The sequence below is a fragment of the Asterias amurensis genome, chromosome 19, assembly GCF_032118995.1.
Source record: "Asterias amurensis chromosome 19, ASM3211899v1".
Taxonomy (NCBI): domain Eukaryota; kingdom Metazoa; phylum Echinodermata; class Asteroidea; order Forcipulatida; family Asteriidae; genus Asterias; species Asterias amurensis.
Window position 1 is genome coordinate 9,957,348 of NC_092666.1, and position 7,269 is coordinate 9,964,616.

The following is a 7,269-nucleotide window of genomic DNA, read 5'->3' on the forward strand; positions in this document are numbered from 1 at the left end:
AATTCTACACATACATGCACTATTTTATCTCTTCAAACAAGTCAATCAATTAAACATGCCTTCAAAAAGAAAAGTGAGCCTCCAATAACAAAGACGTTTATACGATACTTCCGTTTAGACCAGGAATGAAAGCAGCAGAAAGTTCAAACAGTTATGACATTTCATTTTAGTTTGACTCAGTAGATAAATATTTCGGTTGAAAGTTAAATCGATCAAAAGCAAGTACACAGTAGCTGTTTCAACAATCGATAGTTAGTGCATAACGCTATCTTCTATTTAAATCTACCTAATTAGTCCAGAAAATCTCAATCCGAAGCTATCATTTTCAAAGAATTACGTTATAAAATATTGCTCTTATTTTTGTTTGTACATTTAATATCGTTTTCGTACAAAAATACCAGTTTTTTCGTTTATGTAAGTTATTTAAACAAATTTAATTAGTATAATTCAGCAAAAGGGGCCCAGTCTAAATCCAATGAGGTGGTTGGTTAAAAATCCCACGAGGCGGTGGGGGCGGGCTTTGGGCTTCATCTTCCCCTTCAGCCAATGACAGCCTCGCCTCAGCATATGCATGGGCTTTGACGTTGCGGTTATCGGTTGTTGATGTTGCATGTTCGCCAATCTCCCTGACTTCTTCGTAAGCTGTTTCTGCATCTAAGCAATATGCAACGGTATACAAAAAACGGTTTCCATAGGTTCAACGGATACAGAGAGAAAACAACTTTTAACTTAACCTTGTTTGTATCAAACAGCAACATTCTTAAAAAGTGAACACAAGACAACTGCATCTTTTAATGTTTAAATCCTAGTTGAAGCAGACAGACACACAAAGACAACATGTTTTTAAATCGACTTGTTTCTTCTTCCTTGAAATGAACATCATGACCTTTTAAATGGTTTTACATTGTCTTAACCTTTCTATATCGTATTTCCACCATGCAAAAAAATCCTACTTATACCTTTTAAACTGATCGTGTAGTTTATTATTTGTTGCTGTTTCGCAGAAAGTTAAGGCCAGTAGGCCTACATTAACAAATAATTTATATATTGAGCAGTACACAACCAAGCCATATAATTGATTTATAAAACATATATACCCCAAATCAGTCATATCTGACCCTTGATGAGTTTTCTTCCAAACTTTAAACAATTGTAGTTCCTAAAACAAAACGCAAACCAGTAATGTTAAAAATATTATTGATTTTATTATGTATAAATAATTGTTTACCTTGGACTTCAAATCTGCTCTTCAAATCTGCTTGACAGATTGGGTCCAATTCGAATGCTTCCTGGTGAAGGAGCTTGTCTGAAGGTCACAGTAGCTCTGTTCGCATCATTGCTGTTTAAACAAGATTAAAAAGTAACTATAAATACTAAATAGTAAACTTGCGGGTACAATCATGTAATCTCCTTTGAGGGAGCGTTGGCTAAGATAAGAGCCGATGTAATTTAATTAACAGATTGTGCTCTTTAATTTTCAGTTTGCTCAATAAATTTACTGAAGAATATCATCTGAATTATTCTTTTAAACGGGGTTTCTTTTTTCCACCTTGTACAACCTCCTCCTTGATTTTTAACTTCCTTGTTTTGCACTTTCTTCACCAAACCAACAGACGTATCAGTCGGATGGTGTGCCATAAAAATTGATGATGTTAAAATAAAAAAAAATAATAACCGAAATAAATTAATACAAAATAAAATAAACAAATAAATGGATGTTGTACTAATTTTAGAGCTACTTACGTTTGGTTGATCTGGACAGCAGAATGACCTGAGGGAAAGCAGAAACATTTGGTAAAAGTGTTTTTAATGTTTTGATAATAACCATGTTTCCATCTCTCTGAACCAGAGATGTAACAAGGAGAGCTAAGCCAACCAGACATGCTTAAAGACACTGGACACTATTGGTAATTACTCAAATAATTATCAGCATAAAACCTCACTTGGTAACGAGTAATGGGGAGAGGTTGCTTGTATAAAACATTTTGAGAAACGGCTCCTTCCGAAGTAACCTAGTTTTCGAGAAATAAGTAATTTTACACGAATTTGATTTCGAGACCTCAAGTTTAGAATTTAAGGTCTCGAAATCAAGCATCTAAAAGCGCACAACTTTGTGTGACAAGGATGTTTTTTTCTTTTATAGTTATCTTGCAACTCCGACGACCAATCGAGCTCAAATTTTCACGTTTTTTTATGCATAATTATGTTGAGATACACCAAGTGAGAAGACTGGTCTTTAACAATTACCAATAGTGTACTATACACTATTGGTAATTGTCAAAGACCAGTCTTCTCACTTGGTGTATATTAAACATATGCACAAAATAACAAACCTGAGAACATTTGAGCTCAATTGTCGTCGAAGTTGCGAGAGAATAATAGAAGAAAAAACACTCTTGTCGCTCAAGATGTTGTGTGCTTTCAGATGCCTTGAATTCGAGACCTCAGCTGAGCTCCCGAAGCCAGATCTTCAAATATTTTAGGGAGAAATACCTTCTTTCTCGAAAACGACGTTACTTCAGATTGAGTCGTTTCTTTCAATGCTTTATACTATCAACAGCTCTCCTTTGCTCGTTGCCAAGTAATGTGTTATGATATTAATCATTTAGAGTAATTATTAATAGTGTCCACTGCCTTTAAGAATTCTCGCAGTATGCTCTTGAATGCCCATTAAATTTCGATTATTGACTGAAACACAACTGAATAAAAACAAAATTAAAATTAATACATTTAACAGCAAAAAGAAACCCTAGTTATAGAGTGAGTAAGTACTAAAGACATTAATTCAAATGCGCGTTATAAACTTTTGAGGATTTTCTGAAATTCGTTTGGAAAAACTACACTTTCCAAATTTTCGAGATCTCTAAATCACTAAATATGACAGGTCCTTACGGTCTTTACGAAGCCTTGATGCGACAACCAGCAGGCTTATTGCGACCAGGAAAAGTCCAGATGACACCGCTGTGATCAAAACAATGTCTTTCCGAGAAATGGTATCCAACGGAGTAGCTCCAGACCCTTGAAACACATAATTACGAGTTAAAACACACATTGCTTTAAAGGGTCTTTAGGTACTTTTTTTTGTAGGACACAAAACACGATGTCCACAGATTTGAATTAAACTTCCACGGTTTAAAGATTATGATGACAGAAAGCTTCCCTTAAAATAATACTTGATGCTTGATTGTGCAAAGGTCGTAGGTTCGAGTCCCACCCGAGTTCATTTGTTTTACTCCTTTCTAAAAAAAAACATGACGTGCTCTAGTATTTGAGAAAGGAGTAAAACAATGCATGAATATAATTTTCGTCTCAGGAGACTCGGGTGGGATTCGAACCCACGACCTTTGCACCATTTAAAGTTGATTAACCTTGTCCCGTTTTCAGTGTCAAACTGCTTATGCCCGTTGTTTGACCTTCGTTCAAGTCTGTTGTTGCTGGCAATGTTGTGATCGATGCCGGCTGATCTGTTAATGATATCCAAACATAAATTTCATATTAAAATAAAATTGGGCGGTGTCTCAATATAGGCCTTTGACTGTATCCATTGTGTGAGTAGCTTGTTCAGTATTTATCCACTGTCACAAGGTTTGTCTTGTTGAAAGTTGTGCTGTGTCTTGCTTCAGTAAGAGACAAGAACAACACCAAAATCTTTGAGAATAATAATTGCTTTTCTTGATACACTAACTTAACGAGTAGGTCCAACAAAAGGCAGTGATTGATGTCAAGCATGCTTCCCTTTATCCAGCCCGCAGGGATCTTTGGTAGAGATTGTGACACATTTTAAACCGCATTAGAAGCCTGACATACTGTATGTGTAAGGGTTTAAACCAAAACTCATAGAAGAAAAAGATGATCATCATCAAGGATTCCTGCAAGGTGAACACTTTGGTGTCCTCCGGTATTACAACTTGTTTTAAATGAACAATGTTTACTTTGCAAACTTACCCCCGAAGTCAATTGTTGTAGAATTGTAGTTGGACTGGTTGTAGAAGGAGTCATGGACGTCACATTGGTATCTTCCTTCGTCCTTCAAGTTCAAGTTTAGAATCGTAAGATTACAGCTTGTCTTGCCGTGATGAAGCGCGTACTTCCCCGTCCGTTCGACGGAATAAATGACCTCGCTTGATGGATTGCACGACTGCAGTATGGTGTCGTTGAGTGACCACTCAAAGGTGAAATTCCTCTTGTCAGTTGTGCCGCTGTCGATCACAGAGCACGGTAAGGCAGCACTCTCCCCTTCTCCTGGTGTAAGTTTTCCATCAGTCTGAACACCAAAGTTGGCTTTAAGAAAACACAATGAACGCTATTAAGAAAGGTGGCATTAAAAAACATTATACACAATAAATAATTATATAAGAGATGTTAAATTTGCATCGGGAAAAAGAATTATAATAATTTTGTTTTTTTACCCGTACACCGATTAAACAAAAATGAATAATAATGATATTAATTCTCTTTTCTGACATGTTTTTGGAAATGTAGCACAAAGTTTCAATGTAAAACGGATGTGGTAAGTTTACAGATGTATAATGCGTCACTGCATGCAGCATGATGTGGTTGAGTGACACTCATAGGTGAAACTTCTTAGATCAGTTGTCAATCATGTAGGATGATAAGGGAGCATCCCCTTCTGCCGGGGTAAGTTTTCCTTCAGGTCACCAAAATGGCCTTGTACAATTTATACAATGATCAAGTACGTTTTCCTTGCAAACTATAGGCTTTCTCGGTCAATTTCGGAAAATGAGCAGCCAATTAATTTAACCACCAGCCAATTCTATTTCGTACGAAATCAAATGCTACTGAAAAGGGTCATTCGATTTCTTTTTTAAACTGTTAAAAAAAATACCCACATAAAACGCACAAAAAATACCAACATTTTATCATAAAATGTTATCATTATTTTATATATAAAAAATATGGTCGGAAATGTGACAGAATGTTATACGGTGTCGACAGAGTAAGTTTACAGCGTGAGCGTTTCGTTATGAACATACAGCACTGATCTTTAGAAAATTCAATTCAATTCAAGTCAATTCATAAAGGTTTATTAAAAATATCACAAAATTGCACGACAGAAGTTAAAAAACTTAAATTGGCGTGTTTACATTCATTATTGTTAAAAATTACAAAAAACAACATACTCTGACTTAAACAAAAAGAGAAGCTGTTGGCATGAATGCACAAAAAGTGACAAAAATTTGATTAAATTCGATAAAAATTTGATTAAATTTGTTAAAAATTTGATTAAAATTGATACAAATCTGATAAAACTTTACCCAACTGTAAGAAATACTTGTTGATGAAATCACAGTTTATTATACAGTCTCACTAATAAATGCTGGAACACTCGACATTTTATACCTCTGAGTTGAAATAAGTTTCATTTTGTTTTTACTGCTATACAAATTAGAGTCCGAGACGTTTAAACATAGCAGGCTTACACTAATTAAGAATTTATGCATATGTTGAGATACACCAAGTGAGAAGACTGATCTTTACACCAAGTGAGAAGACTGATCTTTGACAGTTACCAATAGTGTACACTGTCTTTGAACGGTATGTAAAACCTCCAACAATAAAAAGGATACAGGCAGGGGACACTATTGGTAATTACTCCAAACAATAATTAGCGTAAAAACTGACTTAGTTGCGAGTAATGGGGAGAGGGTTGGTTGTATAAAACATTGTGAGAAACGGCTCCCTCTGAAGTGGAGTAGTTTTCGAGAAAGAAGCAATTTTCCACGAATTTGATTTCGAGACTTCAAGTTTAGAATTTGAGGTCTCGAAATCAAGCATCTAAAAGCACACAACTTCGTGTGGCAAGGGTGTTTTTCTTTCATTACTATCTCGCAACTTCGACGACCGATTGAGCTCAAATTTTCACAGGTTTGTTATTTTATGCATATGTTGAGATACACCAAGTGAAAAGACTGATCTTTGACAATTACTAATAGTGTCCAGTGTTTTTAAACTGTATGTAAAACCCCCAATATTAAAAAGGGTAAATTATGGCAAATGTATAGTAGGCCTACGTTTACAGTTTGAGCTTTTCGTTAAGTAAACACGTAACGACATTTCCTTTATCAGGCCTAACCATCTATATTTGAAGCAGTCAATTATGACAAATGAAACGTTTTACATCATAATTTTGCTACATTTTTCGTACGAGTGTGTCCTTAATTAGCAACATAAATTATTGGTAATTTCTGTCAGACAAAATTTTAGTAATATTGGTATATAAGAAAAGGTGATAAATTTTACCTGAAGATTCCATTCTTTTTGAGGTAAACACTTACCTTTTTTAACTTTAAGATGTGTCATCTTTAAATAACTGCCGAATAATCCATACACTGTACATCCAACCACGGCATCATCTGAAAGGCCTATATTCAATATTGTTAGATTGCCATTGTCTTGATTAAATTCCACAGTCTTGTTCTTGAACGATGCCACTCTACCACATCGTGCAATTTCATCACCTGGCATGTTTCCCAACCTATTTACTATTTACTAATGACCATCGGAATATCCCATGTCGCGTATCACACGCTGGAATCAATGTACCATTCGCATACCGAGCCTTGCATTCTAACTCTACGTCTTCACCTTCAAAAACTGAGACGACTGGTGGCATGTCTATAGTGATTGCCCAAGAAGAGACGCCACCTGTTCAACAAACAAAGAAGTATAAATTTATCTTTAAGTTGAACTCTTCATAAATATTTCACCTCGGCTTAGCATTGACAACAATACTTTCGCTCGTTGACGTGCTTTTGTTTCCGACACTGCATCATATCTATTTATTTCAAGGTAGGTTTTCAACTAAAGACTCAAACTATTATTAATAATTTTGTGCACGATATTTTTCTATAATATTTACACTCGACTTACCTCGAAACATGATTCAAACAATTAAAAAGACTGAGAAATCCATTGTGTATTTAAAATAATGGCGAATATCTTTTACACTATGATAACATGTGACAAGTTCTTCTTAAACCATGTTAAGAAACTGCAGCGAAACCTTAACTAGTAGCAGTTCTATCGGCTTATAGTGTTAAGAAACTGCAGAACCAGTAGCAGTTCTATCGGCTTATAGTGTTAAGAAACTGCAGAACCAGTAGCAGTTCTATCGGCTTAGTGAGGGAAGTGCTGGTCGATTGGAAACAAAGCAAAGCAAGAAGTGGTGAAGTTCCCACCTTTTACAAACATGCGCAATGATTACCTTGCAGGAGAAACAACTGTCAATCTTCTTTCGTGAAAATTGGT

The 7,269-nt window shown here is 35.4% G+C and overlaps 1 pseudogene; it reads right to left on the reverse strand.

The window, feature by feature from the left end:
- Positions 1–6,922, reverse strand: part of LOC139951421 (uncharacterized) — a 32,004-nt pseudogene extending 25,082 nt beyond the window's left edge.
- Between the last annotated feature and the right edge of the window lie 347 nt (positions 6,923–7,269).